The 26,879-nt window shown below is 42.2% G+C and overlaps 1 protein-coding gene across 2 annotated transcripts in view; it reads left to right on the forward strand.

Annotated features, from left to right (window-relative positions):
• Nucleotides 1-221: 221 nt before the first annotated feature.
• Nucleotides 222-26,879, forward strand: part of TRPC4 (transient receptor potential cation channel subfamily C member 4) — a 199,358-nt gene continuing 172,700 nt past the window's right edge. The window contains exons 1-2 of one of the 2 annotated variants that reach the window (XM_045015238.1): nt 222-638; nt 752-1,116. The gene's annotated coding sequence lies outside the window, so the exon portion shown is untranslated. The remainder of the gene's footprint in view (nt 639-751; nt 1,117-26,879) is intronic. The other variant, XM_045015230.1, reaches the window with a different exon arrangement.

Below are 26,879 nucleotides of genomic sequence, written 5' to 3' on the forward strand. Positions count from 1 at the left end.
CATAAGGGTTTCTTTTGAGTCGGTCCCTGTTCTGTCGTTTATTTCTGAACCACTCCTTTTCGCTCTTGTTGGCGCACAGCTGGAAGGTGCAAGTACATTGCAAGTCTTGCATCTGAAGAAGTGGGTATTCACCCACGAAAGCTCATGCTGCAAAACGTCTGTTAGTCTATAAGGTGCCACAGGATTCTTTGTTGCTTGTACATTGACTGTTGGTGGTTCACGCCTGACTTCACCCTAGGGACAGACTTGCTCTTGGACGTTTTATAGAAAATCAAAAAATCAGCCTAAAACATTTTCCAAAGGAAGGGAACGGTCACGTCAAACTGGCGAGGAATTTCTCTGGGAGGAGGGTGGCTGAGGCTACCAGGAAAGAGGTCACCTGCACCCCGTGTCCCATTGGAACGGAGCCTGCCCAAAGCCGGTTTTGCTCCTCGGTGGGGACTATCCCTTGATTATCCTGCAGGCGGCGCTTTTAGGCATTTACCGTGCCTCCCCACCAGACCCAAAGAAAAAAGTCCCTAGGAGAAGCAGCTCAGCCACACACCAAGGAGGGAAAGACAGAAAGAAATGATCGTGCGGAGAAGCTGACAGAACAAACCAGCGCGCAAGACAATCCGAGGGGTGATCTCCGATGCGAGGTATCTCTTCTGTGGCAGGGGTGTCTTAATACCGGAGAGCGGATCTCCTGGGCAGGAAAGCATCAACTTCAGCTTATTTGTGTTCTTTTCCCTCTGATGTTCATGCCTCGCAGTTGCTCTTCCAACAGGAAACATTTCATGGGGAGGGATTGTTACTTCTTGCAGTCGGCATGGGATTCCCAGGAAGAGTAATGAGACGCCACAACAAACAGCCAGGGAGGAATTTACCACTCATCTGTTGCACTAAAGCGAAGCTACAGGCGCTGTCTCCTTGGTTGGAAGTGTTGAAGACCACCTGAACTGAGGGACAGTGTCTGAAAGATGAAGAGAATAACATAGACATGGAGAAAGTGGATGAGGTGGGCGACTGCAAAACAAATAAAATCCTAAATGGATTTAATTTATAAATGGTATTGAAACGTGCCCTGATAACTGTTGAAGTAAAAACGCTGGATAGCAACGCATGCATTTAAACCAAGTAAGTTCTCACCCATTTGGGAATATTTTCGTCTTTAAGCTTTGGTTTTATTGTTGTTCCTCTTAAGAGACGCCACCAATTACTGGAATTAACCAACTTTTGTCCAAATAAAAGCACACGGTGACTACAGGGGTTTTGTACCGTCTTGGACCTAGCATTAAGCAACATTTAGGATTTTTTCCCCTTTACATAATAAACGTGGATTTTTTTTATCGCAATCAGTTTAATTGTTGACATTGTAGAGAGTGCCATCGTCTGGGTTATTGCAAGTGAAGTCTGACACCTGCAGGACAACTGAGTATATGAAAAAAACTGAAGGGAAATAGTTTTGTGACGACGACTAGATGGCTCAGAAGTAGCGAGTAGACAGCAGAATTGGGTGGGTGTGCTTGCGATGCTCGTAATGTAAACCAAAGGATTTATGCAGACGGCTAATTCTTTCAGACGGGGCTTTCAGGAAGGCGAGTGAAGCTGTTCAACTGGACAGAAGACGAGTTGTAGAGTTAGCGTGCGTGTGCCTTTAAAGTATAGCGGAGAGCAGCTAAGTGACCGTGACCCACAGCTGTTCAGGGGAGGGCTCAGCCTGTATCAGGAATCACCCTTGTCTCATTTTAGATTTTGAATTTCACACTCATATATTATTATTTGCTGCAGAGGTACATAAGACAGCGCATTCAGAAAAAAAAAAAAGGTCCGTCTCTCCCTCCAGGTATAGAGTTTAATTATGACAACTATCACGCTATAGCAAAATATTTTTTCATAGGTTACCGACCTTGTACTTGATAATACTCAACCGCTTGGGAGGCAGTTGTACAGACACTGATAGGACATTTTTCTTTTTTTAGGAATACTGAACTTTCTAAAACTATGATATAATAAAATGGCAGAACTTCAGTAACAGTGTATTTTCATGTAGGAAAGGATGAGTGATTAGCGTTCTAATAATAATTTATCAGCTAAAATCACGGGGATATCACAATGGAGTTTTATTAGGATGTAATTTACCAGACAGTAGCAACTCTGCAGGCTGTTTCTTTATCCTGCAATCAACTTGCTATCGGGAAGAGTTACTTATTTAAAATAGTGTTTCTTTCCCCTGATCTGTCTTTGACGCTTTGACACATCCGTTTTCCTACATGTCCTGTCATTGTGAAGTTAAACATTGTTTCATTTCTGAAAATCAAAGTTGGTGGGGAACAACTACACATCAAGTGCAACAAATTTCATGTACATCTTGTATTTTTTCAACCTTAAAGTATTGTGGGGTTTTTTTTATTTAAAATTTTCCTACTAACCATTGCTACTACAAAATACTGAAAAAAACATAAAGAGAATCTGGTGGAAGGAAAGAGTGTGAGGTTGATGGCAAATGAACATGATGAAAATGAGCCTGAGAATGACTTATATGGTAAACAAACTGACTGTAGGAATTCACCCGTGCATTGAATTTACATTTTCAAGCTCCTGAATATTTTGGCTATTTTACAGTAGTCATAATCCTGTTGAAAAGAAGCAGTTGATGTTCTGGAACCTTAAACAAACACTGACAGAAAATATATACTAAGTAAGGGTTGAATTGTAAAATCCACTGCGATTGGCAAGACCTGCAGCTTTGTTGTATTATTATTATATTTTACAAGGCAGTGTCACTAAAATGTTTTTGTTTTACTGGAATCAATTGAGTGAGTCCATGTTAGCATGGCAACTGAAATGTATATTTATCCAAAGGTGCCTCATAAAAGAAGCAGTGCCAGTTCTTCCTGAACTAAAATACCTTCTAGCTAGAAGTGAATAGAAACACTACTCCAAAATGCTTTCTGGTTAGTAGGCACTTCTAAAAAATTAAAAGAAAAGAGACCATAAAACAGAGTTCAGACAATATATTCAGAGAAGGATGGAATTAACGTCTGGTTTCATTATGATAAATGCATCCACATAAACTCTATATAATATAGTATGTACACAATTAAACAGTAATAAGTCACCAGGACCAGATAGTATTCACTCAAGAGTTCTGAAGGAATTCAAATGTGAAATTGCAGAACTACTAACTCTCATCTGTAACCTATTATTTAAATCAGCTTCTATACCAGATGACTGGAGGATAGCTAATGTGATGCCAATTTTTTAAAAAGAATCCAAAGGAGATTTTGGCAATTACAGGCCGGTAAGCCTAAATTCAGTACCAGGCAATTGCTTGAAACTATAGTAAAGAACAGAATTTCCCCAACATAGATGAACACGATTTGTTGGGGAAGAGTCAACATGATTTTTATAAAGGGAAATCATGCCTCACCAATCTACTAGAATTCTTTGAGTGGGTCAATAAGCATGTGGACAAGGGTGATTCAGTGGATATAGTGTAGTTACATTTTCAGAAAGCCTGAAAAGGGCCCTTACTAAAGGCTCTTAAGCAAAATAAGCTGTCATGGGATAAGAGGGAAGGTCCTCTCATGGATCAGTAACTGGTTAAAAGATAGGAAAAAAGGGTAGGAAGAAATGGTCAATTTTCAGAATGGAGAGAGGTAAATAGTGGTGTCCCACAGGGGTCTGTACTGGGACTAGTCCTATTCAGCATATTCATAAATGATCTGGAAAAAGGGTAAAATTTGCAGATGATAAAACACTACTCAAGATGGTTAAGTCCAAAGAGTTACAAAGGATCTCATGAAAATGGGTGACTGGGCAACAAAATGGCAGATGAAATTCAATGTTGATAAATGCAAAGTAATGCACATTGGAAAACATAATCCCAACTATACATATAAAATGATGAGGTCTAAATTAGCTGTTACCACTCAAGAAATAGATCTTGGAGTCATTGTGAATAGTTCTTTGAAAACATCCGCTCAATGTGAAGTGGCAGTCAAAAAAGCGAATAGAATGTAGGGAATCATTAGGGAAGGGATAGATAAGACAGAAAATATCATATTGCATCTATATAAATCCATGGTACACCCACATCTTGAATACTGCATGCAGATGTGGTCACCCCATCTCAGAAAACAGATTGTAATTGGAAAAGGTACAAAAAAGGGCAATCAAAATGATTATGGGGTACAGAACAGCTTCCATATGAGGAGAGATTAATAGGAATGGGACTTTTCAGCTTGGAAAAGAGACGACTAAGGTGTGATATAATAGAGGTCTATAAAATCATGATGGGTGTGGAGAAAGTAAATAAGGAAGTGCTATTACTCCTTCTCATAACACAAGAACTAGGGGTTATCGAATGAAATTCAAAGGCAGCAGGTTTAAAACAAAAGGAAGTGTTTCTTCACACGATGCACAGTCAACCTGTGGAACTCTTTGCCATAGGATGTTGTGATGGCCAAGAGTATAAATGGGTTCAGAAAGGAATTAGATAAGTTCATGGAGGATAGATCTAGTGGTGAGTTGGGGCCGGTTCACACGAACCGGTGGTTAAATTTAGAAGCCAGTTTAGAACCAGTTGTTAAAGGGGTGGGTAAACTCTGGCCCATGGGCCACATCCGGCCCACAGGACCGTCCTGTCCAGCCCGCCTGAGCTCCTAGCTGGGGAGGCTCCCCTGGCCCCTCCCCCGCCTTCCCCCTTCTCGCAGAGAGTCTCAGCGTGCCAACACTGCCAGTGCCAGCGCTCTGGACTGCTCCTGGGCAGTTCCTGCCACTTTGAGTGGCGTGGTAAGGGGGTGGGGCAGCGAGCTCCAGTGGGCCGTGCGGCATCCATACACACTGCCCTGAGCAGCTGGGTAAGGGGGCCAGGCTGGGGCTGGGAGGAATGGCAGGGAGCGGTTTGAGGGGGTGGAGGTTCTGGGGTGGTGGTCAGGGGATGGGGAACGGGGGGTTGGGTAGGTGTGGGCATTCTGGGGGTCTGTTGGGGTGGTGGTGGATGGGGTTGGGGCAGTCAGGGGACAGAGAGTGGGGCAAGTTGGGTAGGGGGTGGGGCTTTGGGGGGGCAGTTAGGGTTGGGGGTCTCGGGCTTGAACTTACCGGGTGGTGCTTAATAACCTGTTCCCTACCAGGTTGTCATTGGCACTTCAGTGATGGGTCGTTCACTTGTTCCGGGTCTTTGGCAGCACTGAAGGACATACCATCAAAGTGCCGCCGAAAACCTGGAGCGAGTGAAGGGCCCACTGCCGAAGTGCTGCCGAAGACCTGGTAGGGAACTGGTTATTAACATTCTGGCAGCTAATCGCTGGATAGCCAGGATGGACAGGGGTGATAGCTATTAGCCAGGATGGACAAGGGTGATGTCCCTAGCCTCTGTTTGCCAGAATCTAGGAATGGGCAACAAGGGATGAATCACCTGATGATTCATTCCCTCTGAAGTACCTGGCACTGGCCACTGTCAGAAGACAGGATGCTGGGTTAAATGGACAATTGGTCTGACCCAGTATTGCTGTTCTTATTTAATGTAGGTCCTACATCCCAATACAAAAAAGAAAATTATTAGAGGAGGTTTCATCAGGCACTTAAATACTCTAGTGGTAAGGGACGTTTCACTTCCTAGATTGATTTCTTTATGAAAAGAATGGACCTGAATAGTTTGAACAAACTTTCCTACACAATATATCCAGATTTTGTATAATATAGCACTATCCACCACAGCAGCCAGTTTTCTGTGAAGAAAGACCAGCTGGATATCACAGTGATAGGTGCCTTGGAAATACTCAAGAAAGATGGATAACTCTTAAGATCTGATCCTGTAGACCTTACTGAGGCAAAAGGAAGGATTGGACCCTAGGTTTCATCACCAAAATAATTTAAGGGCTCTATTCCCCGTCCATGGAAGACATTGGCAAAACTTCTTATGGTTGTAGGATGGGGCCCGAAGACACAATTATTGCTCTGTCTTTCCCCATATCTTTCCTTTCTGTTCAGACTGTCCCACGGAAAGATTACGTCAAAGACCATCAAAACATACAGATGGAGGTCTCTTAAATTCAACCCAACTCTTCTTCTATTGATGCTGACATCATTTCTTCTAGTAGCTGGTCCCCCTTTTCAGAAGGCAGTCCATGAAGAAAGCAGTCAGTCCCTCAGTACCTCTTCATGGAGGATAGATCCAGTGGTGAGTTGGAGCCGGTTCACATGAACCCGTTGTTAAATTTAGAAGCCGGTTTAGAACCAGTTGTTAAAGGGGTGGGCAAACTCTGGCCCGTGGGCCACATCCAGCCCGCGGGACCGTCCTGTCCAGCCCGCCTGAGCTCCTGGCTGAGGAGGCTCCCCTGACCCCTCCTCCGCCTTCCCCCCTCTCGCAGAGTCTCAGCGTGCCAACACTGCCAGGGTCACACTCCTCACCTGGCAGGATTGTGACCATTATTTTGAATATGCCAGGGCCAAAATACGTTGCCTGTTAATACACACATGATCAGTGAGCAACAGCACTCCCTTTTTAATAAAGGTTAATTTGCGTTCGACCACTGAGGCCAACCCATCAAGTACTTGTTCAATGTGACTTGCAGAAGAAGCTATGTGGCACAGAGCACTAAAGTACTAGCCTCTCTCTTCCAGAGATATCTGTTTAAATCCTAATTTAGGTGACAAGTAAAAAGTGAGTCTGTCTCGTCCAACACCTGTGGAGATTTGGCTCTATCCCCAAAACACGATGCAGTTTGGCAGCCTCTTCTCGGGAGATACACAGGATTGGTGTAGCTGAAGTGCTGCAGGTCAGGATTGGAATGTACTGGCAAAACAACAGGGAAAGTCCTGTACTGCACCAGCCTCTGCCACGCCTGACCAGATAGGCTGTGCTATTATCCTCTCACTTCCTCAGGGCTACGTTCCCTTTTCAAATGTTAATTTAAAAAAGAAACAGATTTGCACTGGATCTGAAAAGACAACACGGAAGCAGCTAGAAAAGGCTTAATTATAGCATATTTTGAGACAAAGTAAACAAGAATGGAGGGGGGACGCACTCACAGCAGTTTGTCTACTCAGACTACAGCACATAATGGCTTTATTTATTGTCAGGCAAAATGTTATCTCCGGTCTTCTATGTAACTTCAAATCCAAGCTACGTTGGTTTACAATATAGCTGTTTCATCAGCCATAAGTTTTAAAATTACTAAAAGCAAGATGATTTAGAGTTAAGATGAAAATTTGCTTTTAATTTACCCCTTTGTAGCCATATTTTGCATCAGTGTATGGTATTAAAAATCAATCTATTTTTTTTTAAAAGCCCTAGACTCATTGAGGCAGAGGAAAGACAGAATTCTGCCCTTAGCTCTGATCTGAATGATTTAACATAGATCTTGATTATATTCAAAAGCTATGTGCCAGTATCCAAGTGCTTATTGAGATATGATATTGCTGAACAATTTTTTGTGGTTTAATACATTGTAAATAAAAAGGCTCTAAAAAGTGACCACACACAAAAGGCTAATAAATTAAAGCTACTTTACATTTTTGTAACAAAAAAGAAATGGACATCCAGGCAGAAATCCTTTCTAGGTACATTAAATGTTTGACTAATGCAATTTGAAACTGGTAAGGCAAGAAAGCATGAAAATAGGAGTTAAATGCTTTGCACAGCAAGGTTTACAAGGTAATAAAAGATTGTCAGTATACTGCATAGAAAAAAAAGTAACTAATATACCTTCTGTAGATCATTTCACAGCTTAAAATTCCAAAAGTGCTGCTTCTACTTTTAAAAAATGTATTTCTTATTTAGATAGAACAAGAGGTGTGCTAAAAATGTCACAGAATAAGTGTGTATAAAATTAGATTTATCTTTGTTTCCAAATTATTTTGAAAGTGGATTTTAGAAAAAAAGCTTCTGAAAATTTGCTGAGTTTAATTTTTCTTATATCAAATGTTCGAGAGCCTGAGCCATGCAAAGCTAACCTCTACATCTGTGAGCCCAGAAGCTGTGGAAGATTCCTGGGTTCATAGATTTATAGATTTCCAAGCCCAGAAGGGACCATTGTGATAATCTAGTCTGAACTTCTGTATAACACAGGCCAGAGAACATCCCTAAAATAATTCCTAGAACCCGGCAGGCTATACTTGTCTGAAAATATCTCTCTGTGTCTATGGTATACAGGGTTAGGTGCTCAAATACTATGGTAATGAATGGGAAACTTATAAGCATGATTTTTTTTTATTAGGTTTTTCTGTGGTAGAGTCTATGAGGCCCCAGCACTCCATTCTCCTGGACTGGCTCTATCCTTGTGGTGATCTCCCCTGTGATCTAACTGTTGTTTTAGTGTCTAGTGGTGACTTCTCCATCCCAAGATATACCTCTATGGTTTCCCAGAAGGTTCAATTTCTTTGGCCTCTGCTCTTTCATCTTCACCCTTTCTGTCATTTTCTCTCTATTTGCCTTTACTCTCGTGTTTACACAAATGATAGCTGGAGATATTCCTGGATACTTAAGTGATTCCTCCTTCTCAACCCTAACTTTGATCAAGTAAACTTGTTGCTTTTATTTCAACAGTCAGCCAAATATCTCACATGAAAAAGTGGATCTGCTGAGTGAGCAGGAGGAGCACTGCCAAAAAACAACCCTAGATGCAGATCTCCTGTTTACATCCACTAAGCGAAACTGATTCCACTTGCATAAAACCAGAGTATCCACGCTGTATGTGTGTGGGTGCAGAGCAGCTGGGGAGATAGAATCTACCACTACTGGAGCTTAGAGCCAGGGTTCAGACCTGTGGTTCATCCCTTCCCTTCCCAACCTTTGAGAGCTGCAGTTCCAGCGAAAGGGAATTTCACCCATTGTTTGTAACTGTAGGGTCAGACTTAAAACTCAACTCTCACTTTCCTGCCCGTATTCTCTAAGGTCCAAATCTCAGATAGAGTTATTCAGGAGACACATTATGCACATCTCAAGAAGCAGACCATTGGCTTACCAAGTCTAATGAACAGATAATTGTGCCCCACAGAGCAAAGTCACAAGGATATTCTGTGCTTAAGTAGCCCTGATTGGCCAACTTTTATGGTTATGCACCCTCTGCATGCTTTCAAACCTGCTGCAGGCCATATAGTGGGCCTAGACCAAAAAGTAGACATGACTTTTCTTGATTTTCAATTTCTGAAAATTTGCCTGTGATGGAGTGTTCACCCCCACACTAGCCTAGAAGGGGGTGATGAGGCTGAGAAGGGGCCAATCAACCAGATAAACCACAGCTGAGGTGGCCTATGTAACCGCTCAATGATGATGGAACCCAGCTGAGAAGAAACAGAAGTGGCTAGTATAAAGCCAGGAAGCTGGCAGCAGAAGGAGGCCACAGTGAGGGCTCTGGACATTAGAGAGGAAAGGAAGGAAATTTAGAAGCAGAGCTTAGGGAAATGGCAGCAAGGTTTAAATGGTGCAGACATTGGTTGCTGATTAGAGGGTCCCAGATGTGGAACCTGGAGTAGAGAGTGGGCCCAGGTTCCCCTACCAGCCACTGGGGAAGTGGCACAGTCCTGGCAGTGAGGGAGAAGACTACCATTTTTGGATGGACAGACTTTGAAACCCCCAGAAGGGATTAACACACACTGACCTGGATGAGGGACCAATCCAATGAAGAGAGAAGACCTTGAGTCACAGAGAGAGAGAGAGGGAGAGAGAGAGGCAGCAGGATGCATGAATGAGTGGCAGATGGGGGTGTTGGACCTGGAAGGAACTCCTCCCCAGAACAGCGAGAAGGAGGCACCCCAGTGGTGACAGTGCCCATGTACAACTTTAAAAAACCAGGATGTTCCAAGTATCAATTTTAAGAACCAACAAAAATAAAATCTCCACCCTTGAATCCAAATAAACATGATACTCATTTCATCTGCTCCCACTCCTAGTGAATGTCTCAGGAAAATAGATGGCTGTGCTACTTAGTATGATGCCCAGCATACTTGCGTTCTGTTAGACCAAGGAATTGGTCCGCTTCTGCAGGATGCACTGGATCAGAGTTCAGCAACCTCTGGCATGCAGCTCGCCAGGATAAGCACCCTGGCAGGCCAGGCCAGTTTGTTTACCTGCTGCGTTGGCAGGTTCGGCCAATCGCGGCTCCCACTGGGTGCTGTTCACCATCCCAGGCTGATGGGGGCTGCGGGAAGCCGTGGTCAGCACATCGCTCACCCACGCCGCTTCCCGTAGCCACCATTAACCTGGGACAGCAAACCATGGCCAGTGGGAGCCGTGATCAGCTGAACCTGCTGATGCGGCAGGTAAACAAACTGGCCCGGCCCACCAGGGTGCTTACCCTGGCAAGCCGCGTGCCAGAGGTTGCCGACCCCTACACTGGATCCTCACCCACTGGCATCGTAACTCCCATTGACATCAAATGTGCAGGGTCTGGCCTTCCAACCACAGCATTATGAATACAGCATACCAAACAAGTGCAAGTACCCTGTCATCTGTTCTCACAGTGAGTTAAAATTCATGTGAGGACAGGTTAGCTAGACTAAAATGCGGTGTTCTGTGTGTTTGTGTGAAATTCACCCCTCTGCAAAGTGCCAACACAAAGACTATGCACTATCTAAGAAAACTTCAGATTTTTGTCATAAAAAATCCCAACACCCCAAACTGGAAAGTTTTCAGCTGCACTCAGACTCACTGAAGAGTCTAAATTTTCCATGGACCCATCCCCTCCACTATTAGCCAGTCAGAGCTAGCGTGGACCCTTCACTGGCTGCTGAAATGCTGCCTCTTGGGAAGAATTGTTGCGTCACCTACACTGCATTCAGTCTGCTTCTGTGGAGGGGGAGGGCAGCATTTAGCCCAGGGGTCGGCAACCTCTGGCACGCGGCTTGCCAGGGTAAGCACCCTGGCGGGCTGGGCCAGTTTGTTTACCTGCCACATCAGCAGGTTCGGCCAATTGCGGCTCCCACTGGCCGCGGTTCACCGTCCCAGGCCAATGGGAGATACAGGAAGTGGCGCAGGCCAAGGGATGTGCTGGCTGCGGCTTCCCATAGCCCCCATTCGCTTGGAGCAGCAAACCACGGCCAGTGGGAGCCGCAATCGGCTGACCCTGCTGACACGGCAGGTAAACAACTGGCCCAGCCCCCAAGGTGCTTATCTTGGCGAGCTGCGTGCCAGAGCTTGCTGACCCCTGATTTAGCCTTTGCAGATGCTCTCAAGAGTGTTTTTTTTTCTTACAACCTACCTTAGTCCACTGAATACTTGGTTACAGCTAAAAGTATTATCTTTGGGTTCTCAGGTGGTGATATCTTTGCTTTAATCTCTAGCTATGTGGAGTTGCTTGTTCTTAATAGATCATTTCCAGGTCAATCCTCTTGTTAAGCTTGAATGCTAACTACTGCGGCATCCTCTGTTGGAGAGGAATTAAAATATCTCATTTGCATTTTGTTTAGACACAATTTTATTTAAACTAGGAGAGAGAATGTTAGCCTTTCATTTTGGATAATAATCCTTTAAGACAAGCAGTGCTGCAGTCAGCCAACAATATCGGATTTTAAATGTTGTTTATGCTGATATAATCAGCTTGGTTTTTACATTTAACTTATTTGTATAGAGTGCTTGAACCTGCAAAGTATTCACAGCTGTAAAATTTACGCTAAAAAATTCTGCATGGAGGCTTCAAATACTAACTAGATGCCATAGAGAGGGATAGTCTGACCTTGTGTAAAATCAGGAACTACCTACAGAAAAGTGCTTCTAACTTTCCCACCCTCCTAGCAAAAGAGATGCCCATCAAAAAGGCCAATCCAGTGTCCAAACTTTTATACTTTTAAATTTTAAAGGAATTTTTTTAGTAAGTGGACCCTACAGTGCTATAAAATAATTAAGGTTTATGACACTGATGTAAAGCATATGTTATATCCATTTTTAACTGATGGTGGTCTTGTGAAGCCTCAGTTTCCCTAAAGTCTCCCAATACATATCAGTGAGAGATGAAGGAATAGGATTCATATTCTAATTTATGTGCTCTAACTACTAGTCACATTTTCTTTTATAGGGGAAATGATGTCTAGCACAGCACAATTGTGATGCCATATTTTGGTCTCTCCACTTAAATAGAAATATTTTCATTCATGGTTGTTTAACTTAATGGTCTTAAGTTGGAACATATTTGTTTATGTATGGAAGCCAGTTATACCAAATACTTAGAGCTTGGAGTCTGGAGATTATACAGTATGTTTATTGCTGCAATATCTTCATGTGTAACTAAACTTCTAATGTGTAACTCTTCTCTAAATTCTCCTGAAGGTCTATTTTTTCCACAGTGCTTACAACATGCTTGCTAAGTAAGGACTCAACTCTCCTGTATCTGAGTTCCAATCGTTAGAGAAGAGAGGTGGGGGAGCTATCAAAAGCTGGTTATGTCTCATTGATTCTGTGCCCATCAGACCCCAGTGTAAATAAGAATAACCAAGGGATTGCTATAACTTAGGCTCCTGACAGATGGTCTGAAGGGCCAGCATAGGGCATGGAGCATTACCACAGCCCCTGATATGCTCCCTCTCCTCCCTGGACATAGCTGCTACAACTGGGTGGGGTGCTGGTTGGCTGATGCAGGAACTGGTTCTGCTCTCTTTATGCCAGTGAGGAGTTCTTTTCTACCAGGGGAATTCTCCATGGGCTAATTACATATCCAGAATCCAGCCCCTTTACTGAATAGTGGTGGAAACAGGCCAGATCATAAGATAGAATCTGGACTGAAGTCTACACATTCACTCTATCCATTTATCTAAAAAACCCAAGCCAAAACACATGATTTTATTATAAACAGACACTTCTTTCCTCCATCATTCCTCTATGCATTCACCACATCGAATAAGCATGTATTCTTATTGATATTATAGAATCATAGGACTGGAAGGGACCTCGAGAGGTCATCTAGTCCAGTCCCCTGTACTCATGGCAGGACTAATTATTATCTAAACCATCCATGACAGGTGTTTGTCTAACCTGCTCTTAAAAATCTCCAGTGATGGAGATTCCACAACCTCCCTAAGCAATTTATGCCAGTGCTTAACCACCCTGACAGGAAGTTTTTCCTAATGTCCAACCTAAACCTCCCTTGCTGCAATTTAAGACCATTGCTGCTTGTCCTATCCTCAGAGGTTAAGAACAATTTTTCTCCCTCCTCCTTATAACAACCTTTTATGTGATTGAAAACTGTTATCATGTTCCCTGTCAGTCATCCTCTCTCCAGACTAAACAAACACAATGTTTTCAATCTTCCCTCACAGAAAATATTTTCTAGACCTTTAATAATTTTTGTTGCCCTTGCCCTTCATTATTCTTGTCATCCACCACCTCATCATTCTGTCAACTCCAAAAATAGTGCATAAGCTCCTTGAAGCAGTGATATTGCCATCTATTTGTTTTGCAATGTGACAAAACTCAGAAAGGAACCAACCCATTTCACCTCCAAGAATGTGGCTGGTCCAAGTTATCCTGTGTGTGGGTAATACATCCTCCTTAACGCACAGATAAGGAAGATGTGTCCAAGGAACCCATTAGATGGTGTATCTGCAAAGCAGCTGTCTACTCTGGAGTATTACCAAACAGATTATTAGTTTGTCACAGTTTTCAACTGAACCTATCAGAAAATCTTAATTATCCAGAAGCATTGCTGTGGAGCACTGCTTTCCCCTGGTGTTTATGCCCCTGTTTCCATACTATTCCTACTATCTAGGCACTGCTGACTAAAGGCAAGGTGGATTGGAGTTGAATGAGAAATCAGGACTAAAAATAAAAAGGTAGTTTCCAACATGGCAAAAAAAATGGATGGTATTTCAAAACAAACAAACAAAGAACCCCAAACAAGTCAAAATAGCAGGCCCCTTCATTTCAAAACAGCCATATAAATGATTTGTGGAAAAAGCTTAAGACAACTGTGAGTAATATCACCAAATTAGAATAAGGCTGCTCGTGTATTTATCACAGAGAATTCTTACTGACAGCTCCAAAATAGACATACTTGTATGGCTTGTTTTGCTTTTATTAACATAGCAGTTTGGTACACATTGTACCAGGAAAACAAAACATGTTCAAGTCTCTAGTTATCTTATTTCATTAGTGTTCCCTTGTTCTGTTTCTTATTTACTCAGAGCAAATGTAATGTTCTTACCTTAAACAAACCCTTTGCACCTAAGGAAGGGGTATAATTAAAGGCTATGTTAATCAATAAACACTTCATTGTAAGGAACCTTTGTGAGCAACAAGGAATGCACTACATTTTGCAGTATTTGGTAATAGAAACTCTGATTTAGGAAAGTATTTGAAGTATATGCTTAACTTTAAGCATGTGTTGAAGCCAATGGAATTTCAACACATGGTTAAAGTTAAGAACATGCTTAAGTGCTTTCCTGAATCAGGGTCTAAGGATTGTAATTTGAAGTATGAGGTGAAATATTACTTATGGTACAGAGTAAAACAACAGCATGTTCATATACAGTGTTGATGAACCTCAGTTCATGGGTTTTATACATGTAAGATAATTTTAAAGAAGTCCATTAGTGTATGTTGCTTTTTTTCAGTCTAAATCCTTTTTTTGCATTCTTCCCAGGTATCAGCATATCTGTTCATACACATACAGCTGAGTGTTTCTTCTTTTTTCTCCTTTAGTGTCCATGAGAACCCCCTCTTTTAAAATCTCTCAATGTTTGCTATTGTCTAAGAATACAGTAGTTCGCTGTTGAGGATGCTATATTCAAAATTCATCCCATTGCTCTTGCATATCAAAGCTATTCTCAAAGTCCCAAAAGAGATAGATATTTATTTATTTTCTATTTGCACCTATCATTATTCTCTAACCACCCTACAAAAGGTAAAATAACAATGTTGATCAAAATGCGTGTGCTAACAGTAAAATTACTTGGAATTCTGGTGCCCCGATATGAAATCACACAAAAAGTTTCCCTGTTCTAGATCAGTCAGACTCAAATTTTCTCAAATGGAGGCTACTCCTTCGAAAACTTGGCCCATTAGATATGAGAGAAGAATAATGCTCTACCCATTTTCTGTTTTATTCAAAAATTCATTAGTTTATTACAAATATATATGCTCTTGTTCTCCATTCCAGTAAGCCAAGATACTTTTATAGTGGCGTAGTTCTAGGGTAATGGCATGGAGAATCAAGCCCAAAGTCTTGTTTTGGATCATTTAGAAATGTATTTAGTTTAAAACAAGATTCTATTTTCCATAATTGTTACTTTTCATTATGATCTGTTCATTAAGAAAAATTCCACCCAGTCCTGCACTGCAAAAGCTTTGTCAGGTCTCCATAAATCTGTTTTTTGTGGCAATGCATGAACTTCTATTTTTAAAAATTGAATATATCTCCATTTATAGACCATCAAAGTATATTTTCATTGAATTTTACCTTAGAATGTGCATACACACTTTTCTTCAAGAGCATCACTCACTTGATTGCCTTTACAGCCTGACAACATAGCCCTGAAATCATGTAGCAGTTTGGGTGCCCAGTGATCTTTTGCACTGGTTATCTTAAAAGTATTGGGTAATTTGCATGGTCCTTAATCGTCATAGGCCTGATCTTCCAAGACCAATGTACACTTAGTGCTTGATCCTGCCAGGTGCTAAAGTCTCTGACCTCAGTCCCACAAAGCACATATGTATATACTTGACTCTCAGCACAGGAATAGTCCAAATGAAGTCACAGGATATAAACTTGTGTAAGTGCGTTCCTGAATTGGAGACTAATCTACTCACCGTTTTTGTACGGGTATAACTAATTCAGTTAAGGGTGTGATATTTTTTTTAATCCAAAATTGTTATGCCTGTACAACTAGTTATACCAGTATGAGTGCTTATGCCAGTATACTTTATATTCTCATATACAAAAGGGAATAGGTTATACCAGGATAAGGCACCTTTACACTGGTATAACTGTGTCCACACTAGGGGGCCGTATCATTTTAATTGTACAAATATTTCAGTATACCTGCATAGTTAAAGTGGTATCATTTGTCAGTGTAGACAAGGCCTATGTACTTGCACTGGAAAATCAGCTTCTTAGGCGTCTGAGGACATCATCTAAGTCCACAAATCACAAGAAGATATTTTACAAATGTGTCCATGAGAATTAACATACATTTTTCTTGCTATGAACTGAAAAGGCAGAGCTGATATAAGGCTGATTAAAATACCCTCATTGTTATACCAGATCTTTGGTTACCTCTTCTGGTTTACCGTGTTTTAAAGACATTCAGGAACCAGTCTGAAGAATGTTCGATAGCATTGCCAACAGAGAGTAGATCAGTTCTAGGCTGGTGATCACAACAAAATAATTCAGTCCCAAAAGCTCTAATCCGACAGCAAGCACTGGAAAAGTCCAGTGTTAAACATGTATGTGTTCTTAACCAAATTTCCAAGAAAATCAGTATTATTATTCTGACTCAAGGCTGCTAACTGCTTCTGTTTTATCTTAAACATTAAGCTAAAAATCATATGTTTTTAAGGAGTATCAAGTCTTTTTTAAAAAAAAAATCCTTTGAATATGTGTCTTTCCTTATTAAAATGCCACAGCATTCTATGGTAAGAGCTCTGAACACTATAACACATTAATGGAAGCCATGGCTTTCTAGGCCATAGACTTTTTTGGCATTTTCTTCTAGGAGGCCACAGACTTTTTTGGCATTTTCAATTATTTGGAAGATACAGAGTTAAGGATTTCCAGCTGTGGTATATACACACAGGATAAACAGTCTAATGGTTTTCTTAGACTCCATTTTTGACCCCAGTTTGGCCCATTTTGACCACTCAAGCACACAGAGGGCATAAAGTTATCTTTTATGGCTACCTGTCAGTGTAGGGGAAATCCTAAGGGGAAGAGAGACAGTTCTACTCCCCATTAAATCTCCAGTGAGCACCAGCTTGTGGAATGAACCTGTGGGGGGTCAAAGACATGTTGAGGTTCAGATTACAGCAGTCCTAAGGCTGCTGTAATTTATACCTGGCTGGCCCCAAAATCTTAGATCTAAAACAGGTGATATGAAACTACTTTTGTCCTCCCCCGTTCCCAGATCCTGTGGCAAGTGCTGTTTGACCAGACCCGAGAATTAAGCCAATATCTTTGATTCCATTCTTTATTATCCACAACGTATGGTTTTATGTACAACAATTCTTCAATCAATTAATCAGATTCATGTAAGCCTAACAACAACATCTAAAGGTGTTTGATTTTTAGATGAACTGCACATGGCCTCCATCATATAAAACTGTTGGAGGAAGCAGGGCACCATACTCTAATCGCGCTTGGGAGTTTTCATGAGAAATCTGCTTCTGGTTTTATTGTGTTTGATGTACCTGATAGACAAAGAACAGGTGCTGAGGATGAATGTGATGAGGATGAAGAGGTGACCAGTAAGCTATAAAGGTTTAACTTGGGATGCAGATTGAAAACAAGGATCATATACACAGAACATAAATTGTTAGTTCAAATAAAGCCAACTGCAATTTTTTCCAATAACATATAAACATATTTTTTAACAAGGTCCCGTAACAGTAAATTATTTTCTTCAATTATCATTCTCTGGATAGGGAGAATTCACAGACATTCCCTCAGTGTGTTGTCTCCTTTATTGTTTGACAGCTAATCTTTTTACTATTTATAAGCTTCTTATTTTTATTACTTTTCATTATAATTATTATTTTTTACTGATTAAAAAACTACATGATCCATGCTCCAAAGAGTTTGCAAACTAATTTTGACAGGCCGTAATGAGAAAATGTAACCAGACAAAAGGTTGGATCTGAAGAAAGAATGACAAGAGCAACTCCCATTTCTCCCATTAGTCTTCTTAGACTTCCTTAGTTTCAATTTTTATCAGAAACAGCCTTTGATTCAAAGGCAAAAAGACCCTTCCTGTGGTAAATTAGTGTGCCCTAAACCCAGGGAACAGGAGGAGCATAATTTGAGTTAACATTAATATTTCATCCTGTGCAGATTGTTTCCCAAAACTTTTCATAAAATTAAAATACTTATTTTTTAAAAAATAAACAAGTTAATCAGTTCATAAATCAAATTGCATTTGAGGTATAAAAGTTGATTAGAGGAGAAAGCTAAAAGCAATAGTAATTAAGCATGATTTAAAAGGAGGATTAACAGCTGTAGAATTGAGAAAGATTAGGAATGTATTTAAATAAAATACATCACATAGAAGGAAGCACAACAGGGAATAGATGATGCTCATGAGATTTCAGAGAGGCATTGAGAATACAGGCAGTGTGCTGTTTAAGAGTGAAAAGCATGGTTTGAAGTATAGCAGATAAAAAGATGAACTAGTACAGTGTAGGTAGATCGCGGGGAGTTTAAATGTTAAGAGAACCTTGAACTCAGTCTTGCATTTGGCTAGAAGGCAGTGGAGTGAATAGCACATATGAGGAACATTTGGTTTTTAGGGTAGACGAGAACTTGAGCTGCTGAACTATCTTTCAATGAAACTGATATTTTTAATTTAGATATTTTGAAAGTGTTCAGCTCTGTGCCAATCAAATGGTGATTCTAGATGCATGAACTAGTATATACCCTTTTGCAATCCAATGCTGCAAATATTTATGCATGTACTTATAACTTCATTCACTGTGTTTGATATCTTAGCCAATATCTTGCAGTCAATGGGAATCTTGCTCTTTGGGGGATATCAGTATGTTAATGATACTTCGTCTATATTGCACAAAATATCCTCTGGAAGGAGAAGACAAAAGCAAAGCAGAATAATCTGCGATGAGTCTTGGAAGTTGGGTAAGGACATGTAGGAACAAAGATAGAAAGGCTTCAAATAGGGATCACTGATGAGAAATATGCTACATTTCAACAAACTAATGCAGTCATGCAAAAGAGAACATTTCTTTTTCAAATAAAATTGAAACAGATACTTCAGTTTCAGGCTAGGAGTAGTAATTCTTACCATTATGTATTTTAAAGTCCTGCATAATTGTTGTTGTTATTTACTCTGTGAAGTAAGCATTGCTATCCCAATTTACAGTTTGGGAATTTGACAGCTTAAATGAATTGTTCCACGCAGGATGTGTCTACACCACAACAAAACCCTGTAGGAGCAAGTCTCAGAGCCTGGTTTAACTGACTGGAGCTGGCACTATGGAGCTAAAAATAGACATTCCTGCCAGGGCTGGAGGCTGGGCTCTGAGACCTTCCCTGCTTGCTGGGTCTCAGAGCCTGGCAGTGCCGGCTCCAGGCACCAGCAAAGGAAGCAAGTGCCTGTGGCAGCCAATAGAAAGGGGCGGCACTCCATCTGTTAATGGAGTGGCACGTCCAGGGATTCAGCAGCAAGTCCTTCAGTCCGTCTCTTTGTCTTCGGCGGCACTTCGGCGGCAGCTCAGTTGGGTGGGTTTTCTTTATTTTTTTCTTTTTCTCTTCGCCGCTTGGGGCAGCAAAAAAGCTGGAGCCAGCCCTGGAGCCTGGGCTCCAGCCCAAGAGGGAACAACTACACTGCTATTTTTAGCTCCTAAAAAAGAAAATAACAGAACACCACTAGCCATCACCTACAGCCCCCAACTAAAACCTCTCCAGCGCATCATCAAAGATTTACAACCTATCCTTAAAGATGATCCCTCACTCTCACAGATCTTGGGAGACAGGCCAGTCCTCGCTTATAGACAGCCTCCCAACCTGAAGCAAATACTCACCAGCAACCGCACACCATACAACATAAACACTAACCCAGGAACCTATCCTTGCAATAAAGCCCGATGCCAGCTCTGTCCACATATCCATTCAAGTGACACCATCACAGGACCTAATCACATCAGACACACCATCAGGGGCTCGTACACCTGCACATCTACCAACGTGATATATGCCATCATGTGCCAGCAATGCCCCTCTGCCATGTACATTGGCCAAACCGGACAGTCTCTACGCAAAAGAATAAATGGACACAAATCTGACATCAGGAATCATAACATTCAAAAACCAGTGGGAGAACACTTCAACCTTTCTAACCACTCAGTGACAGACTTGAAGGTGGCAATTTTGCAACAAAAAAACTTCAAAAACAGACTCCAAAGAGAGACTGCTGAACTTGAATTAATATGCAAACTAGATACCATTAACTGTGGTCTAAATAAAGACTGGGAATGGTTGGGTCATTACACCAATTGAATCTATTTCCCTATGTTAAGTTCTCCTCACACCTTCTATGGGCCATCTTAATTATCACTTCAAAAAGTTTTTTTGCCTCCTGCTAACGATAGCTCATCTCAATTGATTAGACTCTGCCTGTTGGTATGCATACTTCCACCTTTTCATGTTCTCTGTATGTATAAATATCTCCTGTCTGTGTGTTCCATTCTATGCATCCGAAGAAGTGAGCTTTAGCTCACGAAAGCTCATGCTATAATAAATTTGTTAGTCTTTAAGGTGCCACAAGTATTCCTGTTTTTTTTGCGGATACAGACTAACACGGCTGCTACTCTGAAACCCATTTTTAGCTCCGTAGCACAAGCCCCAGTCATTTGTCCTGGGCTCTGAGACTCACTGTTGCAGGGTTTTCTTGCAGTGTAGACATACCCTTAGTGACCCAGTGGGAGATCTGGGATTAGAATTTAGAAGATGACAGCTGGTATCCTAGGGTGAAATTATCACCCCACTGAAGCCAATGGGATTTTTACCATTGACTTTATGAGAGTCAAGATTTCAGCCCTAGAGTTCAGTACTCTAGGCCACACTGCTTCTCAAGAAAGACGTGCCATTTTTGATCGGTCAGGGAAAGACATTACTCATTTGACTGCAGATGGATATATTCATTTTGGGAAAGTAAAGGTTTGCTCCTGGAAATGTTGAATCAGAATTGTCATGCTCTGTGTTTAATAACTCTGAGTTGGATTCCCTTTCTCCTTGAACCAACTTGGGAATTGTTCCTGAGAGAAAGTTAACACGAACGGGAATGTAACTGGTCATGACTCATTCAAGCTTAGACAAGAAAGGACGATTTATCAGATCTCTGCTATTTTGTTTATGGAAGCCTATTTCAATGCTGGGAGCATAACTCTCATTCTTCCATTTCAAATGTAGATCAAACAGTTCTGTTCCTCAGCATGAAAACCCCTGAATCATTGTGTTCTGGAAATGCTTGCTAATACTAGTAATCAATTGTTTTAATTAAAAAAAATGCATGAAAGTTCTGCTTGCTACATTCCATGACAATCTGGTATTAGAACAACAGACCCAACATGTTAATTTTTAAAAGGAGTTTTGCTATTCACTTGAGCCTTCAGTGTTTCAGTATGTTTATCCCAACTCTCCACCCACCTGAGCCTGTCATGCTGAGATTGGTGAAGAGATGTCTCCATCAGTCCTACTGACTGTCTGACAGAATTTAATTGAGTAGGAATCCACTGAGCCATTTGCCCATGTGAGAATGGGTAGAGTTAGACTAGACATTGACCCATTCAGAATACAGGATTGTTTCTCATTCTTTACAATGTGATTAAAGAAGTCACAATTTTAACATCTCTCTCTCTCTCTCTCCATCCTCATCTCTCACTCCATCCTTAAACCATTAGTTCCCTGTCTGTGCTTCTCTTCAGGAAATCAAAGGAGAATAAACCCAGACCCAATCTCAGGATTTATGAGTAGGCCAGTAAGATGAGCCATTGTTTCATCTCTTTTCCCTTCCCATTTGTTTATCTAGAAATGCATATTCTTATTTGTACTGAGGCAGTGTCCAGGAGTCCCCGTCCTAGACACGGAACCCACTATGCTAGGTGCTGTACAAACACAGAACATATAGACGGTCTCTCCCACAAAGAGCGTGTGACCGCCTCCATTACTATAGATCTGAGCACCTGACAGTCATTAATGGATTTTATCAGTGCAATAAGATGGGAGGTTTTAGCCTCAGCATTACAGATGGGCAACTGAGGCACAGTGTAGATTAAGGCCCAGATTTTTAAAGGTATTAAGGCATAGCTCTGCACAGCACTGCAATGCCTAACTGATTTAGAGCCAAAGTCATTGAAAGTCAATGGGACTTAGATTCCATAGTGCCTAAATCACTTTTGAAAATGGGACTTAGGTGTTGCAACTCCTAAATATCCTTCAAATATGGGCCTATGACTTGGCCAAGGCTGTATAGAAAATCTTTGGCTGAGGCAGGAATTGAATTCAGGCCTCCTGAATCCCAGTTCAGTGCCTTAGCCACCAAGTCATCCTTTCTACCTCTTAGGTCCAACCTCTTGCTCTCCTTTTAACCATCGTGATCTCTCCCACCCACTGGTTGCTTTTTGTCATCGTCCCCTTTCATTCTGGGTATGCTCCTCCTATTCCGCTCCTATCTCATAGGGAAACTGCCCTGTTTCCTCTTCCTCCCCACCTCACCCACAACGTTCCAGCAGCTAACAGCAAAGCCAGCTCTTCCATTGCCCCTTCTTCTCCTCCCATATGGCCAAAGGTCTAACTGGAGGATAAAATGAAGACGCTAATTCAGTTTGAGGTAAATGACTGATATCTGGGAGACAGCTTGCAATATCCCTAGCAAAAGCAGGGAAAGCCTAGGCAGCATCCAATGGCCATAAATTCATCAGGGTGCCCCCAAAAGTTCAGAAAAGCTGTGGTCCCAGACTTCAGGAGTCAGGTTGGCTGGAAAACAAGAACTCCACTCATGAAAAATGTTGACATTTATTTTCATTAACTAGACATTTTGAAAAAAAATTGGAGGGGGGGAGGAAAAAAAAAGCTATATCTTGAAATCAAAGTGCTGTGGAACATACTCTTCTTTCTCAGCAGTTTTGGTAGAGACAATACAATGTATTTTTATACTCTATGATTTTAGGATTAATGCAGAAGGACCTTGCTGACATGGCTTTTCTTCATAATACATATTGTAGGAAGTCTGTCTGTGGAGAATGACACTACGGCCAAGATTTTCAAAAGTGATTTTGGGTGCCTCAGTTTTTAGTTGCTCATCTTGAGACACTTTTAGAGGTCCTGATCTTCATTAGGTGCTGGGCACTAATCCTCTCCAAATCAGATCTCTTTAAGATGTCTCGGTTTGGCCAACCAAATACTGAGCTATCCAATACCACTAGTTGTTTTTAAAAATCTTGGCCTATCTGCCCACCATAGAACTCTTACTCTGATTTTTATACTTTCTTGAGGGTTTCCTCTTTGGGGAAATGAATTTGCTTGAAAAGAAGAATTTCACTGCTCTACTATGTGAAGCCATTTCTATTGTGACAGTAGCCTGAGGCTATGTCTTCACTACCCGCCGTATCGGCAGGTAGCAATCGATTTCTCGGGGATCGATATATCGCGTCTCATCTAGACGCGATATATCGATCCCCGAATGAGCTCCTGTCGACTCCGGAACTCCACCAACCTGAACGGCAGTAGCGGAGTCAACATGGGGAGCCGCGAACGTCGAACCCGTGCCATGAGGACAGTAGGTAATTTGATCTAAGATACTTCGACTTCAGCTACGTTATTCACGTAGCTGAAGTTGCGTATCTTAGATCAATTTCCCCCTGTTGTGTAGACCAGTCCAAAGACTCCAGTGAGTGCTGTATTTTACAAGGCACTTGTAGCAGGGTGGACCTCTGCTCCTGCCCTGAGGGGCTTAAAAGCAGCCTGGCAGGGCTTGAGAGCTGCTGCTCTAGGCTGGGCTGATTGGGGAAGTGACTGCAGCTGGGCCACACCCCAATCAGGCCACAGTTGGCCCCTATAAAAGGCTGTGAGCCTTCAGAGAGAGAAGGGCCTGGCTGCAGGGAGCTAGAGACTGAATACCTGAGTGAAGCAGGGCTGGGGAAAGGCTGAGGAGCTGGGGGGCTCCAGCCTGGAAAGCCCCAGGCTGCGGCCTAGAATTGGGCTAACAGGTACTGGGGTTTGCAGAGGGCAGCCTAGGGGTAGGCCAAGGCAGCAGGTCCAAACCCAACTTTGCCTGTGATGAGTAGGCTGATACTGCAGTCTGCCCCAGAGTGTGGGGCTAGACAATGACTGGCAGTAGCCAATACTGAGGCAAAGTGGGGATAGAGGGTGAGGGTTCCCTGAGGAGGGGAGACCCTAAGAGAAAGGGGTTACTGCTAGGGGGCAGCACCCAATGTAAAAGGGCACCGGGTCCAGGGAGGGACACGGGGGCCTGAAGACAGGTGGATCACCAGCCTGCAGAGGGCGCTCCATTGCCTGGAACAGAGCTAATCCCCAGAGCAACCAGCAGGAGGCGCCGCAGGGGTGAGTCCGACCCGTCTACAGCACTATACAAACAAAAAAACAACAATATAGTCCCTGGCCCAATGAGCTCACAATGTAAGATCATAAATATTATTACTCCTTGCATTAGATATTAGTGGTTCCACAAGGTCTTTTAATTCTTCCCAGTGTAAGGGGGTCTCATTCCTGTTTAACTGATTTGCCTTTTTTCTTTCTGATTTCATTATAAAAATATTTCTCTCTCAAACCACACAAGAAGCATGTATCCTAATAATGACTATTAATAATAATTTGTAATATAGTAGTGCTTAGAGACCCCAATCAAGGATTAGGGCCCCATAGTGAGAGGTGCTATGCAGATAAGTAACAAGAAGACATCCAAGGTGTTAATTAGTCACTGAAGTTCAAGAAACAATTATGTATTACCACTTTAAGTCAGACAATCATAAAAGGGACATACGGCTAGATCTGAAAAGGAATTTGTTACAGAAAAATTGTTCTCCAATATGTGAGAGTTAGCTTATGGGCAGGGGTGAAAGAAATAGGGATTTACACCCGGTACGGGGCTGGGTTGGGGCTGGCTCTGGTCCCCAGAAGGGGTGGGGCCTGGGGCGGAAGGGGTGAGGATGGGGGGATCAGAGCTCTCCCCCTCCCCTGCCGGGCTAGCAGCAGTAGCCGGGGGCTCTGGCAGCAGTTTAAAGGGCCCAGGGCTTGGCCACTGCTATGGCCCCGGGCCCTTTAAACTGATGTCGGAGCCCTAAACTGGTGCTGCTACCCCAGGGCTCCGGCAGCAGGGCTCTGGGGGTTATTTAAAGGGCCCTGGGCTCCCCTGCCTCTACCACCCTGAGGCCCTTTAAATAGCCACCAGAGCCCCGCCGCTACTCCAGGGCTCTGGGGGCTATTTAAAGGGCCCAAAACTCCCCTGCTTCTACTGCCCCGGCCCTTTAAATAGCCCCTGGAGCCCTGGGGTAGCAGCGGCAGGGCTCCGGTGGCTATTGAAATAACCTTTTAAATAACCCCTGGAGCCCTGCTACCACTACTCCAGGGCTCTAGCAGCAGGGCTCTGGCGGCAATTTAAATTGCCACCTGGGGAAGCCGAGCCACCCCTGTACGGCGCACCGACTCTTGCCAGAACACCATGCCAGGGCGTACCGGCTTACTTTCACCTCTGCTTATGGGTCAGACAATTCCATCTATGACCTGTGTATTACCCTGAGAATCAAGAGTGAGTCAGAGGAAAGTAGCATTCAGAAGAAGAGAGAAACCCTATCATTCTGCACCCTAGATACAATTCTCTGCTCTGCCAGTGCAGCTAGAAGCATAGCTAATGAAGGAACAAAACTCAGAGATAGACACTGCTATTGGAAAATACATTCCACAGCTTGGCATCTGGGTCTTGCAGCTGCCAAATGCAGTCTGTTTATAGTCATCAGAAATGTTAACTCTATTGCTAGAAGAGAGTAAAGAGGAAGACAGGAAGAAGCAGCAGGAGCCCTAGCAATACTGAAGATGGTTCAAATTCAGAATTCTCATAACGGAGTACTTATGGCAAGGCAAACAGGGTGGCACTTCATTCTAATCATTTATGCGCGGTACCTGATAGCTGCTATGTCAGAGATCTTTATAAATTGATATACAGCATGAATTGCATTTGAGTGCAGTGGAACTATACATTTCACTCATGTGAATATAAAAAGAATGAATACTTAAAAGAATGATCATGATGCGCTTTTATCATGGTGTTCTGTACAGTAGGAAAAAAGATACTAGGGGACAGTATACATCAAAAGTGTTACTGAAGCTTACCTCCAAATCAAAGTCTGTATCTAAACTCATATCAGTAAACTATGCAATAAGTAATGCTGGCTGTAGATGTTACCATGTTCTATCAGTTTAGGTAGAATAAATAGTATTTCAACTTTGGTTAAATGTAAAGGAGTACCTGAAATGGTACTGTACCACATGTCTTTTATTGTCATCTTATGAATGACTAATATTAAGGAGATGACCTTTTAAATAAAAATGTTCTAGGTTCCTCAGTCTAACACAGGGGTTCTCAAACTGGGGGTCAGGACCCCTCAGGGGGTCACGATGTTATACATGGTGGGTTGTGAGCTGTCAGCCTTCACCGCAAACCCCGCTTTGCCTCCAGCATTTATAATGGTGTTGAATATATCAAAAAGTGGTTTTAATTTATAAGGGTGGGGTCGCACACAGAGGCTTGCTGTGTTGAAGGGGTCACCGCAACAAAAGTTTGAGAACCACTGGTCTAAAACACATTGAAATACTTAGAAGAATAGAAAGTAATGTTAATAATTGAAAACAAAAATACATAAACATTTATTTAAATGTAATCCCACCACAATGTGCTCATGAAATTTATTGTTAGCATAGTGAGTCTGCCGAATTGCTTGTTTGCTAGTGCAGGCTAGAACACTTACAAAGAAAAATAATTGGTTAGAAAAAAAGTGATTGGCCCTGCACTTGAGAGCACTTGGTTAGTTTCAGGGAGTAGGGACATTTTGTGTAGAGCTGCCTTTTAATAACAAGAGTTGTTACATAAAACACAGAGCATTCTTTCTTACATCAACAGGTACTGCAGCCTCCAGCAACTCTGCAAAACATAATTCTCCTTGGACATTTTAATTTAACATAACCTTTAGAAGTTGCCACAAACATTTTGTGCAACTCTTTCAC

The sequence above is a fragment of the Mauremys mutica genome, chromosome 1, assembly GCF_020497125.1.
Source record: "Mauremys mutica isolate MM-2020 ecotype Southern chromosome 1, ASM2049712v1, whole genome shotgun sequence".
Classification (NCBI taxonomy): domain Eukaryota; kingdom Metazoa; phylum Chordata; order Testudines; family Geoemydidae; genus Mauremys; species Mauremys mutica.